The sequence below is a fragment of the Anomalospiza imberbis genome, chromosome 5 (assembly GCF_031753505.1).
Source record: "Anomalospiza imberbis isolate Cuckoo-Finch-1a 21T00152 chromosome 5, ASM3175350v1, whole genome shotgun sequence".
NCBI lineage: Eukaryota > Metazoa > Chordata > Aves > Passeriformes > Viduidae > Anomalospiza > Anomalospiza imberbis.
This window is the reverse complement of record NC_089685.1, coordinates 53483387-53497527: the sequence shown is the minus strand read 5'-3', so window position 1 is coordinate 53497527 and position 14141 is coordinate 53483387. Positions and strand designations below refer to the sequence as shown.

The 14141-nt window shown below is 42.9% G+C and overlaps 1 protein-coding gene across 1 annotated transcript in view; it reads right to left on the bottom strand.

Moving 5' to 3' along the window:
* PTN (pleiotrophin) overlaps nt 1-9594 on the bottom strand; it is a 79750-nt gene extending 70156 nt beyond the window's left edge. Inside the window, exon 1 of the mRNA XM_068190848.1 lies at nt 9272-9594. The gene's annotated coding sequence lies outside the window, so the exon portion shown is untranslated. The remainder of the gene's footprint in view (nt 1-9271) is intronic.
* Between the last annotated feature and the right edge of the window lie 4547 nt (nt 9595-14141).

The following is a 14141-nucleotide window of genomic DNA, read 5'->3' as shown; positions in this document are numbered from 1 at the left end:
ACCTCAATTTTTCTTGACTTAAGACAGATAATTTACACTTCACAGACTTCTCCTGCTTTGAATTTTTTGTTTGTTGCAGTTTAAATAAGACAAGAAATTCCCATACAAAATTACTTGAGAAATGTCAGTTGGTAAAATCCCAACTGGAATCAGAGCGTTATTGCACATGCTGTAAGTGTCAATGCATAAAGATGTGAACTTGTCATTTACAGTACATGTTGCACAATTGATAAGTCTAAAGTTATCTAACACATTTTTGCTATGCATCCCTACATTTTTTTAAGTTTCTCCCAGCAGAGACCTGCTTTTGGGGTGTGTGTAAAGCATGATGTCAGGGCAAAGTCTCCACACATCTCTCTCTGTTCCTCTATAAAAACACACGCCTGCCATACCCACTCATCCTACGGTTGTGGTTAGCACAGGAAAGAGGGGCTCTTATTTAAAGGACTTGCAGACACAGTCATAAATAATTCAAACTAAAATATAGTACATAGCAACTAAATTAACAAAGTAGATGCCGTAAGATGCCACCTTTATTTTTTAAGTCCTTTTCTTGTGTGGCAGTATTCAGCCTACCACTGCTCTCAAAAGCTCTCACCCTTGGGGAAAACCAGTACAGAGGTGCTGTATTTGGGCACAGAGAAGCAGCCAAAGGCCAGGACTATGTAGGAACTGTACCACCAAGAAAGAAGAGGTGCTTCTAAATGTTAACTCAGTTGCAAAATACTGGAAGTGCCTACAAATATTTCTGAAAGCAGCTTCAAAATAATTTTTCTGGATCAATATTATGAGTAAGAACAGGAAGTTCACACACTTCTCCTCCCATTCCCATCCCTTTTTGAACTTCGGATTTTTTTTCCCTCATGAAAACATGGCAAGTTTTCCAGGTAGTTACAAACAGAGAGAGAAAATGTTCCCTTCTCTCCTGCATTTCTGATTTCAGCCAACTTTACAAAACATTTCAGATGTTAAGCCCAGAAGATGTCTCCCTTCAGAGACAAAACCAAGGGCTGATCCCAGCGGGAAGATGGCAGCCTCCACCTCTCATCAGGACAAACTCAGAACCTTCACAGCACCAGCTTGCCATTGAGGGACAGGTTTGGCCAGGGGGTATGCACCCATATGGCCCAGACTCTGCTTTGGAAAGGTGTGGCTGGTAACATGGTCTAATAGAAGCAGTTCATATTGGAAAGTAGAGGAGAAACCCAGCTCATCATTAGCTTGACTCTACCAAAAAAAAAAAAAAAATTAATAGAAGAGCAGCTCATGCCTAAACAGGTCTCCAGAAATATACCAAGTGATGTTTGGCCACATGGTAAATGTATTGCTAGAAAACTTTTCGTGAGAGCTTTCATCCCACCCACTCACAAAGGGCATGGACCTGAACACATACTGTGTCATCAGATGGCTTTATTTCCACTAATGATGTTAAACTTATAAATGAAGTTTGCACAATCAAGCAAAGATTTCACGTGCACTTTTACATTTAGTCTGTCCCACTGTAAATCCCACTGTTTTCAGTGAGGTAACTCAGAGTCCATAAAGATGTTCCAGCAATGCACAAGACACACACAGGCTGCAGCTCAAGTTGGAAGGGATGGAAAGAAGAGAACAGCACCTCTTAAAATACATACACCTATAATCCAAATGACCACTCAATATTAATGAGTCCCAAATACAAACTAAAACCCATGTCCAATTTAATGACAGACTCTTGAGCTAACAAATATGAAGGCAGAGGAGTTTGCCTTTTCTTCTTTACCACCCCATAAATACAGTTTCCCATGGGATTTTCAAGCACAGCAAAGATCAGATTCAATGCAGATACCCCTACTTAGGCAGCCCACAATCCCTGCCAGCTCTTTACGAATCCTCTTCTGGTGGATGGTCTATTTGGGATTAGTACTAGAAGAAAAATGAGAGCAACCTTCAGGCTCCTCTGAACTCTGCAGATCTCTGGTCAAACAGGCCACAGGATCATTGTACCGTAAGCAGCTCCCACACGGGTTTCTGATTTGGTTTGCAGGGGTTTTTGGTTTGGTTTGTGGGCAGTTTTTTTTGTCCTTCTGCTGCATAAATAAGCCTAGAAGAGGAGGAGGCCCAGAGCACGGAACAAGTATGCTAATGCCATATCATACCAACTGCCATGCCAACAGCAATCACACACACACGCCTGCTCACACGCTCCTGCCAAATAATCACTTAAGCAAACATCAACTAGAGAGATTAGCAAAAGCGTCTGACAACGCGCAAATCGGACAAGAAACACGGGCTGAAGGGACAGCTTAGCAAAGTGAGGATTTACTAAGTGAAATGACATGAAGTTCCTGAATCAAAGCTCGCAGCATTTTTGGAAGACTGCTGAAAATCCTATCTGTTGGCTAGTAGATTTTTTCCATCCACCCGTCCCTACTGCATATCAGCTGCAGCCAGACAGGCTTCTAATAAAAGCAAGTGACTCTTGCACAAAGGAAAATATCTTTCCGGCCTCTGGGAAGGCAGCAATCCAAGCAAACAACCAGGCACTCAGGTGGCAGATGCCATTGGGAAGCAACCATGGCATCTCAGGGGCTTTTCAGCACCAAAAAGCAAGCTAAATCCCTACAGGAAAAGGTTGGTTTTCCAGGTGAAACCATCCTAGGCAGAAAAAGAACTTATTTCTGTTCAATGTGATAGAGGGGTGGAGGGAGGCTACTTTTAGACATGTATTTTTTATTGTGCAAATTAAAGTGTTTTTCTATCAGATTTAAGGCTGAATATCAGAACAATATATTATCTCTAATTTACTAAAAGATTCTTCACTCCAAAGACACTTTCAATGAAAGCAATGAGATTTTGCTGCAACAAGCACAAGAAGAGTCACAACCATTTAGCAGCATTATAGGGCATTTGTGTCTTATTCTGAAGAATTTGTTGCCAAAAAAAAAGGAGGAGGTACTCTTTCTAAATCTTAGACTGAACATATATTCCTTATTCTGATTAAGCTATTGCTGAAGCATCAACTTTGCCTGAATCATGTCTGGAGGATGTGTGCCTGGTTAAATATTAATCTCTTCTACACAGGAAGAATGTGATTTCTAGTGACCTGAAAAAGAACTAAAAATTTAAATGGAAGAAGCTTGGTTGTCTGTAAGCAAGTTGTGACTTTGTAGCACCATTGCACAGATACCACCATATCAGAACTGCCATCTTTCTACCAAGGCTATTTCTAAATCAATTCCTATCTTACTTTCAAAGAAACAAATGTCCCTTAAGAGATCCATCCCTTACCATCTGACAAAGTGCCTAAATGAGCATTACAGAAATGTTAAAATGGGCATTTTGAGACAATGTCACTCTTCCCACTACTGCTCACATGTCATAAATCTGCTAAAAGAAAAGACAGAACACCTAAAATAGTTATCTTTTAAAACAAAGTTTTTGCTACAACAAATACCCTTACACAATGTATTAAGCACATTTTGGATGCTCCTATCACAGAAGAAAAGATGCTACAGACTGTGAGCCTTCTGTTGTTGGCTACAGATGGGTGCATGCATTTGCATTCCACTACTAAGGATCCTTTGCACTTCGAGATACATGATGTGTGAGGAGTAGAGCTAAAAAAATAAATACATACATAAATGAATCTGCTGTTCTAGTAATCCAGTAGAAACAAGGAAGCCTTAAATGCAAAGAGACATATCATCTTTAGTTGGTTATAAAACTAATGCCATTGTTTGCATGGCTCTGAGGAGAAAAAGAAAAAAAAAAAAGAGAGAAAAAAACAGGCTTTGTGCCTGATATCCACTGGAACTGAATCTGAGAAGTTAATTCAGTTATATCTGTGCAGGGACAGTCTGGCTTCCACAGATACATATATATTTACTGTTTGTGTCAATGCACAAGGAACTCCAATGTACCCATGGAGTAAAATTATCTGGTTTTTTGCCTTTTTAATCCTTAGGGACAGAAAAGGCAACGGGTAGACGCAATTAGCAAAGTCAGATGATGAAGACAACAGCAGAGCTGTCTCTGTGTCTTACCAAGCTCAGAAGATCAAGACCAACTTTGCACTCCAGCCTAAGAAACAGTCTAGCTTCACCTCATAGTCTTGTGCCTGTCTCCACTCAGCTGGACCAGCCTCCCTAAAATATCTGAGCACCAGCCCAGGTGCGTAGATGAGGCTTTTGGAAGGAAAGCAGAGCCCATCCTGTCTTGTCTTCCCTCCCAGTTGTTCTGTCTGGTTTTACTCTTGAGAGGAGATGGTTTTTTTCCCGTACAGACAGGGAATTCCTCCAAAAATATTGTTTGAAGATGGCAAAAATTTTGTTTTGTTTATGTGGTCAGCTACCTGTAGACCAGTGTCAAAAAACAGATTTAGACTGGTATTAGAGAATTCCTCCTCTTTTTATTCCCTCCCCACAGCCATTTGATGGTGGTTTCATCCACAACTAAACAGGGGATGTTTACAAGGTCCAAGCTATGCTGAAACTGTGTAGAAACTAATGACGAAGGAAGATTTTTATAATGGTCTTGTGAAACATTTAATGAGCTCTGAAATAGTGCTGGCAGGCCTCAAAGGAGAAAGGCCCAGTTAAAACCAAACTTTGCAGTTTACTAAATGGCAGTGTGCAGAAGACCCAAGCACTATTTATTTTCAAAGACTATTTTTATCTGAAAATACTGTAACCCTCTTCTGCTCTAAAAGTCTTTACACCTCTGTTGTAGCTGCCATGCCATCAGTGGCATTTGCCAAGCTATGTGCTCCTAAGGCCCAAAATAACACATTAATACATTTTTCTTAATGTAGTGGAACTGGATTTTGCCTCAGATATAGTTAGCTCATCTCCTCACCTCCAGAGGTCATCCCCATTGAAACCAGAATGTGCCATTCTGGGAAGGCTAGGAAGGGCTTTTTGGAGTGGAGGGATGGTGAGGGTGAAAATCCCCTGGCTTTATCAGTAATACAGCTCTCTTTTATTACATTCCCATTCCCCCTTCTCATCTCCCATCAAATTGCCTACAGCTGTGTTCTCTCAATCTTCAGCCTGGAAGACATGAAAAAGCAGTCTGCAAGACAACTACAGTTTTTCAAAAGTCACTCCCACACATATAGACAAGGAAGCAAATAAAAAAGTTTGAAAAAGAGAAAATCATCACAGTGCTACTGCAGAAGGTAGAGCCAGATACTTTAACTGGCACAGTGATTCTGTTCCTTGGAATAAAAGGAGGTGAGATATGCTGGCCAAGAGAGTGTCTAGTTAGGTGGAGTCCTGCTGACCCTTTCTACCATGGTAGGGTGAACCAATGCTGAAAACAAACTGAACCTGCAACAGGTCTTTTTAAGTCTTTGAGGTCCTTAATTTTCACTTGGGAAAAAACTGTAGGAGCCTAGAGTCTGAAAAGTATTGATGAACTTGGCATCACAAGATCACTTTTTCTGACAACTAAGAACAAGAAAAATATTAAGAAGCAAATTCCATACTGACTGCCAACTCTTATTTCATGGGTTGGATCAAGCTTACGTTAAAGGCAGTGGGATTAAAGAGATCTTCAGCTGATGACCACTTCTGTTCAGTCTAAAATCAACAGCTTACAAAGCATATTTAATTTTTTTAAAAAATCTGTCTGATCTTTAGTGCCTAATACTGCTGACATGAGTAACAAGTAGTCAGTGCCCTGGAATTTAGTGACATATAGAAGATGTGCCTTTTCTCATCTGGTTTCCTTGCTGCTGTGTCAGTCCACAGAGACACTGCCATACCATTTCTTACACAACAACTCAGCTCTGTGGGTTATTGCAGTAAAACAAAAACATCCACATTACAGAAAACATTGCTGGCTCCTCTAATTCCATTTTTCCACAGTGCTTCTGCTGAAGAAATTGATGTCAGACAACTGACTCAAATTTCCCCAAACTTCCCTCAAATACACATTGAGCACTTGACAATGCCCACTTTTCTATTTTCCTCTCCACGGCTCCACTGGAGAGGACCCTCTGTGCATTCAGAGCAGCACAATGAAGAATAATTTCCAAAGCATTAACTTGGAGCCACTGAGACTTGGATGTTTTCAAAATGACTCTATTGTTCTCAAAGGATTCTAGACTACCCCAGCTTCTCTAGAAGAGAGTCTTTTTCCCCTTTCTCAAAACATCCATCCCTTGAGCCATCCCTGGAGTGCATTGTTGGGGCCGATTCCTTAGTGCAGCAAGTTCCATCAGTCAAAGCTCAACAGATACAAACAATATCAGGATATGGATATAAATTAGTGCGACAGACCCTAAATAGTTTTGACAGGTTTAGTAAGTATATATAGTGACACAGAATGCTATTCCTGCTGTCAGACATCAATATGTAGACAGAAGATTGGGGGCACCATGGAAACTCAGCGACATAAGAGTGGTATTGATTGGATAGAAAATGAGGCTGCAATTTAAGCTTAAGGCTGCCAGAGATGCCAAGAATGGAGAATGACCTCCAGCAGTGAATTTTCAGCATAAGCTCCCTGTGAACAAGCCAGTCCAAGAAGGATAAATCAGGGACAAGCTCACCAAGGATATGGCTCAAGCGAGTGTCGCTACCCTGAGCAGATGAGAATCGCTCTATGTGTGCACGCGTTACAGTGACCTAGTTCGTTCAAAGACAGCATTTTGTATGGTTTATTATGGAGCCCCACAACAAAGAGATTTCCTCAATTAAAGTCCTGAAATGCATCCTCTAAGTGAAAATGCTTTTGATACACTGACCAGCAAGAGGTTGTAAATATCGAAGCAAAGCATACATTGTTAAAGTCCAATTCCCACAGAAAACGCCACAGTTGGGAATGTAGGTAATGAGGGGGCCTGAACAGAGCAGAAGCAATGAGCCATGCCAGCTCCATCCCTAATGCCCTAGTCTTACACTAAAACACTTGTTATACCATAACACTAGATAAATTGTATTTTCCTTGACAAAAAAACCCCAACACATACAAACACACACACAGAAAAAAAATAATATTCGTTAAATGAGTGCATTTTCAGAGCTCCTGTGAAGAATTATTTTTAATTGTTATCTAAGGAGCCAAGAACAACCATTCCCAGAATGATCAAGAAGAAATAGAGGACACGTCAAGGAAGTACCATGCCGAAGCCACGACTGCTGGAAGTTCACTAAGTAATAATATTCACATTCGTGGCAGAAAGATTAATCTACAAAAAACATCCATCAGTACAGCTGTGTCAGGAATAAGATAACCCTCCAGTGTCCCCAGTGTCAGGCATATGGTACTGGGATAGCAGCACTATGTTTTGTAATCCTATAGTGAGACAGCCCTTCTGCTGGCAAGGATACATCAGCCACAGACTGCATCTCAAATAACTGGGGATAGACATCTGGATAACTGCAAAAAAACTGTTTTTCTTAGGCTATTTCTACACTATAAACGAATATTTACCATTTGTAAAAGAAAGGTTTGTTGCTGGCTTCTCTTTTTCCCCACCCAAGAGCTGATGTGGGAGTAAAGTCAGTGAGTTTCTGTCCTTCAGTTTCACCCAAAGCTTCATATATGAAAAATCACTAGAGTTTAGCTCAGCCTGGAGACAGGAGCATATTAAATCTCCACTTTCCTTCTCTTTAGCAAAAGTTGCTAAAATATGCAGCAGGAATTGGTTTTGCTGCTTTTTGGGGTCAGTTATGGGGGTTTGATTTTTTTTTTTTTAGTTCAATGAAGTACCCTCTCCATGCACTTCCAAATTTTCCTTCCTAAGCAAATTAACAAATTTTGTCATAAATACACTGGTTCCTTTTTCCCTTCAAACTATTTCTCATGATCAACAGTTCAGACTTTTTTTTTTTTTTTAAATTCTTATTCTTTTTCAGGGAGGAAACCGAAACGAACAAAACAAAACAAACACACAAACATTAAATTTGTTTTGTAATCAGCTCAAGAACACTGCTCAGAACACATAAAAACCCAAATATTTCTTTGTAACAACTTTTACTTTCCTTCTGTCTCTCTCTCCATCCCTTCCCTCCTTTTCCCTAATACAGTTACACACATCGTTTATTTTTTGTTCAAAAAGTTGAGCTTTGCTAAAAGCACAAAAAAATCAGTGCCCAGAGGGAAAACAAGGAAAGGACATCAACTCAAGAGCTGATGAGCCACAGGTAAAATGTTCCTCTACCGTAATACAAGTTATTGCAAGCAAACAGGATCTAGTTAAAACACCACTATCCATAGCTCCAGGGTTATGTCACAGAGAAAGATTTAACTCCTGTCACAAACATTTCCCCAGTGCTCCCAAGAACCAGCCAGTCTCTCAGGTGGACATCCTAGGAGCCAGCTCCCGAAGGTGCCACTAAGTGCAGTAGCCATTCACCACCAAGGCAAAGCCACTGGCAGCGTGAAAGAGAGGTGCGACAGCCAAGTGGAAGATGTAAAAGCTCCTGCAGAATGAAGACTACCACTCCCCTAAGAAAAGTTGTACTTTTAAAAAGGAGAGAAGAAAGGAACGTAAGGAGTTAGAAGCACCGAGGCTGAAGACCATGAAACATTTGCAGAATCGCATATACGTTCAACAAAGAGGAAACTGTGTTTTCACCCACTGTTAACTCAATTTTCCCCCAGCCTATCCCTCCCGAGGAAGGGGAAGACACGAACTAACGACGGCAGTTTTAGACCGATCTATCAGCACTTGCTAGATTTAGTTGTTTCACCAGGAGTAAATTAGGGATAAGAAGGCAAAGTCCCAAGAAAAATATCAGCCGAAGCGCTCGGTCTGAAGGTACAATTTAAACTCCCGAGTTCCAGCCGGGACGTTCCCGGCACAGGGTAACTGGGACCCGTAGGGGGCTTGCCGCTCCTCTGCCCTTTTGTCCTCTCGAAACGGACCTGCCCGAACACTCCTGCCTCCCCTCCCCGCTGGGTCACGTCGCCCACCGCCACCGCTGTCCCTCTCACCCCGCACTGGCATTTAAACGCTCCCAGGGACCGAAGCACCGCGGCAGCGCTCCCCACCCGGCAAAGCGCGGTCCCGTTCCTGCTCCTGGGCACTCCCAGACCTCACCCACCGCCTCGGCCAGGTGTGTCCGGGGGCTCAGGTGTCCCCCTCAGGTGCACCCCTGCTCCCACCCAGCCCCACGACGCCTCTGGCCGGCCACCCTCCGCGGCGTCCTGCTGGGGCAAGTGTCCCGGAGCCGCGGCAGGGACGAGGGGAAGCGCTCCCCACCCTGCCCTGGCGGAACAAGCACTGGAGGTACCATCCCTCGGGCGGACCCGGGAGTGCCCGCCGCTGCCTCGGACTTACTTCGGGCGGCAAAAAGCTCTTCTCCCGCAGCTGAAAGGGGCGAGCCGCGACCGTCCCCGGTGAGCAGCGGCTGCTTCTGCCGCCGCCTATCCCTGCGCTGCTCACGGACGGCTCCGATCTCTTTCCCACCGGAGCTTTCTCGCCGAGATTTTTATACTGGAGGCAGGGAACCTGATCCGCGCTTTGACTCGGCGGAGCCCGGGCTGCGGCGAGGCGGCGAGAGGAGGGAAGGCAGGCGGGCGCCGGGGCAGAGCGAGCGGCCGCGCTGCCCCCTCGTGTGATGCGGAGGGGGCGCGCCCGCCGGGCGGGTCACCCGCGGGGCAGCCTCGCCCCCGCCGCGGGGCTGGGCTGGGCTGGGCAGGCGCGGGGGCGGGACGGGACCGCTCCGCTCCTCTCCGCTCCGCTGCGGCTCCCCCGCGAGGAGCGCGCCGCGGAGAGCCCGGTGGGGAGCTGCTGCAGCGCGGTGCGCCCCAAGATCCCTACCGGGCTTGCTAGCCCAGGCAACTCGCCCTCCTTTTCATCACCCAGGGAGAGGCACCTCGCCCTACAGCCCCACCGGTGTGGGGCTTCAGCTGCTTTTGCAGGTACAAACGTCCACCGCAGCTTTTGCTCCGGTTGCCTTTGGCTGTCAGAGTTTGGGGAGCTCTAACTTCGGCTTCACTGACTTCCAGCTTGCCATTTTGACCACGGGAGTGATAGGCTGGAAATACTGCTAGGAAGTGGGAAACAAGAAAATAAATAAATAAAAAAATAAAAACCCTCAGTCGACCGCTTGTCCCCCCAGTCCCCCACCCCCAGCTTTTAATTTCAACTTGGCCTAAAAGCACTATGAGAACAACTTTTGCCATGCCATTTCAACACTTTTGGTCATAGCGGTTGCTGGAGTTGTATCAGAGCTTTCATTTAGTAGCAGGCTTTTCCAACTTTTAGGTTCATTACATCCACTGAATAAGAGTGTTCCCCAATCCACAGCTTAATTTAAAACTACGTGGACTTGTTCCAAACTCCAGGCAATTTCTGTGTAATTCCCTCTCCCCAGAGCAAGTCTCTGCCTTCACTTGAAAGACTGGGCCCATTCACTGCTTAGGTCTCAGCTGGGTTTGCAGCTTGCAGCTCCTGCTCCAGGTTTGCACAGAAATCCAGTTCAGATTCCCCTCCTGTTTCCAGAGGAATGAGCTAAAAAAGTAATTTGTCTGGCACCGAACACATTGCATCATCTAACACCTACCATCTGTGACAATGAAAAGCACTGTACAGCCAGTCCCAGAGCAGGCAATTGCACTCACCTGGAGTCCTTCTTAGTAAAGTAAACTAACCCTTTCCATCCACACCTTGACATCTTCTTTTCATCACACGGTTATGTGTTCAGTCCTGGCACGGCTGTTCAGGATTTGCACCACCAGCAGGTTTAATGACAGTGATGTAATTTAAAACAACAATTTTGATTTGCAGTGTAAAGTGATGGCTGGAGGTGGAGAGAATATCCTTTCTAGCAGCTGGATGAGTGGAAAGGAGAACTCAACGGCATTCGTGTTTCAGAGCATGCAAGGCTGAATGAATGCTTGCTAGCCAGCTCGCACCTTCCTGAGGTCTTCTCAGTGAAATCCTGGCAGCACGGTGCTAAGCACGACAAGCATCTAGAGAAAGAAACTTTCCATCAAAAAACACCTGGTAGTGGTTGACACTTTGCAGACCCAAGAAATTCTCCGTACAACCACTATAGCACATGTCAGATGATCAATCCTTTCTGAGTAACTAAGTAGGAAAGAGAACAATGGCTCTAAGTTCACCTTGATTGAAACCAAAACGGATTGCATCAGAATGGGCCAAGAGGTTTCTTACTTTCCTCACAGAAATCTGAGTCTTAGCCAAAACACTGCAAGCATAGCATTTTGATAAAACAGTGGAAACTTTGCAGAAAGCAACTGCTTTTCACAAAGATGTGCATGATGTTAGAAGCCTCCTTTGACCTCTAAATTTGGAAGCAATGTCAAGACCACATTTGCTCCCAGATTTTCTCCCTACCTAGTTTTTCATGGCTCAGATGTTATTTTCCTGAAACTGAGTTTACATGCAAAAAAATAGTTTTGTGTGTTATTTGACTCAGAATCTCCAAAATAAAACTGCTAACAAGGTTAGCAGAGCTTCTTAGGGGACAGATCATTGTTCGAAGCACCTATGACTGAAAAAGAGTTTCTCGGTTTTTGATTGCCAAAAAAGTAAATGTTTTTTAATGTTCATATTATTTGTTTCAATGGCACCTTGAGGCTTAACTGAGGTTTCCATTGCAATAAGCACTATACAAATACAGGGAAAATATTCTTTGCCCGAAATTGCTCACTGTGTTGTATACGTTTGATATTAATGGGGCATAACACTTGAATTTCTTGACTGAACTTTTGCTATTGAGATAGAACCAGTTAAGACAGAGAAGACAATGAGACAGTGAATACAGCAGTCATGAGAGGACAAATGTAACTTCTTTTGCCAAGAAAAAGGTCACCAACTATGTTACTTACAGCCTCAAAGGTGCCTGTGGCATTGGTTCCCAGTGGGAAACAGCAGTACAGCATGGAGAAAAGGGATGGATGGAAGATAAGATATGACCAGTTACTTTCAGGCTTGCCTGAGCTTGCCTTGTTTTCCTTAATAAAAGGATATTAAGGTTGGAGAAGCTTATCTCCAGATTTTCTCTGCTGTTTTGTCTCTCCTGAGTTTTTTTCTCAGACAATGATATAATTGCTGCATGATCTCTGGAACTGCAGACCAGTCAGCATTTTTTGTGACATATAGGAAAATCCATACTGGAAAAAATATTTTCCAGCTATTACTTTTCTACTCTGAACACAAAGGAAACCAAGAAAAGAAACTTTGCTCATAGATTGTCAGGGATACTTACTTATCTTTAAAATCCTTAACATTTTTTTATAATTGTTGGTTTCACTCTGATCAAAAAGCAGTGGTGAGGAATGGACTGGCAGCTGTAGAAGTCCAGCTTCTGTTTTCAAGTATCCTCTTTGCTATCCTGGAGCAAAAATGTACAACCTAATGAGTGAGCCAAATCTGAAATATCTCTTAAGGAGGAAAACTGAGGGTTCGGGCCAAAACAAGCTGTAAAAGGACCTTTGGTTGATGCCACGTCAAATGGTCTCATAAACAATCCAAAATATTAGATCCTAATTAGAATCTCAATTCAATCAGTAAAAATTTATGACAATTTTGGGGGAAGAAGCTCCCAAATTTAGATACAGTTTTTGCCAAAATACAGATAGTACCCCATAATAAGTTCCCTTGAATTAGGTGGTTTTTTCCCCTTTGAAAAAAACATAAACACCAACTTTTCTCTTTAAAGCTGGGGTTTTTTGTTACTCTTAGGTAATCACTTCACAATCCACCTGAAGGAAATAGTTGTAACTTCTAACAGCAATTTGCACTTTTTTTTCCAAAGATGGCCTTAAAAATTCTGTCTAAAGTTCAGAGAGCAAGTCAGAAGACAAGGCTTTATGCAATTTTTTCTCAAGAAGAGCTTCCCTGTTTTTGGTCCCACTGCTGAGTAGGTTAGAAGGTCAGCTGGAGCTGAGCTTGCCTTGTTTGTTTCAGCTCCACTGTAAATATCGATTTCTTTCCCTGCCCTCCCCAGCCATCAGCAACAGCAGCACGAGGAAAACGTAACATGATTCCAGGAAAGCAGAGAGAACTCCACAACAGTTTAAAGGTTTTTTTCACCTTTTGCTCCATTGTTGTTCCCAAGTTATTGAGCTGCCAAGCCCTGGCAACTGAGTGCCCTGCATCCCAACTGCCGCGCTCAGATCAGATTTCCATTAGTGATACTGAATTATTTAGTGAATGCATTGAGGATTGAAATCAACTACTTCTGAGCTGTGTACCCTCTCACTCTATCTTTCATTTCAAGCCCTCACACTATCATCACAGAGACTATCAATCTTATAATTGGAGTAGAAAAATCCGTGGAGTTCAGAAATATTAATTCATACCTTACTCCCTAATATTAATATTAAAGTAATCCAGACTATAAAAAATCAGATTTCCCAGAGGCATGTGGGAGACGACGGCAGGAGCATGAACCCAGAAGAGTTATTCTTTCATGCACATATGCTAAAAACTTAAGATATTTGAAAACAAAGCCAGTGGCCCAGAACTTGATCTTAAGCTTCAGTCACCAAACCATGAATACATGTCGTAACTTTACACATTTGACTGACTCCATTTTCTACAAGGGGATTAAAGCTCTTCTGCTCAAAATTATTCATGTGCATACATCTGCATGCTGCAGTTTGAAATCCACAAATATAATGCGACACAGCAGGCCTTTCCAGATCCCCAGCATTTAAAAGGCTGCTCTTCATATGTTGGCTTCTCTCACTACTTTCTTCTTTTGTTTGTGCTGGCATTCCTGAGAGTGGAAGTCCTACATATCCAGGATTGGAAGTCTACTGCATTAAAAATAAAATACCTTCGCTATGATGAAAAAAAAATTGTTTTGAGTACATGACCACCATTTTTTTTTCCCATAAACAAACATGTTCATTTCATTCTAGTTTTGCAATTTAGGGAGACGTTTAAACCCAAAGAAAATGGCATTTTATTAGGAAGGGCTGAGCAACAGCTACCACTTCTGTTCTGTATTCTGGGGATTTTTCACTATGCATTGTAAAATCGAAGCAAAATGCAGAAACAACATGTTTTTCCTTTGAAAACGAACCAATAAAATTGACGTTTTTAATTGATTTCAAACTTATGGCAGAAAATTACTCTACAATTAGAATGCAAATTTCCCTTTCAGTTTCTCCCAGGAAGAACCTGATTTGCTAACACCTATTTTTTCACAAGGCACTACACCCACGTGCCT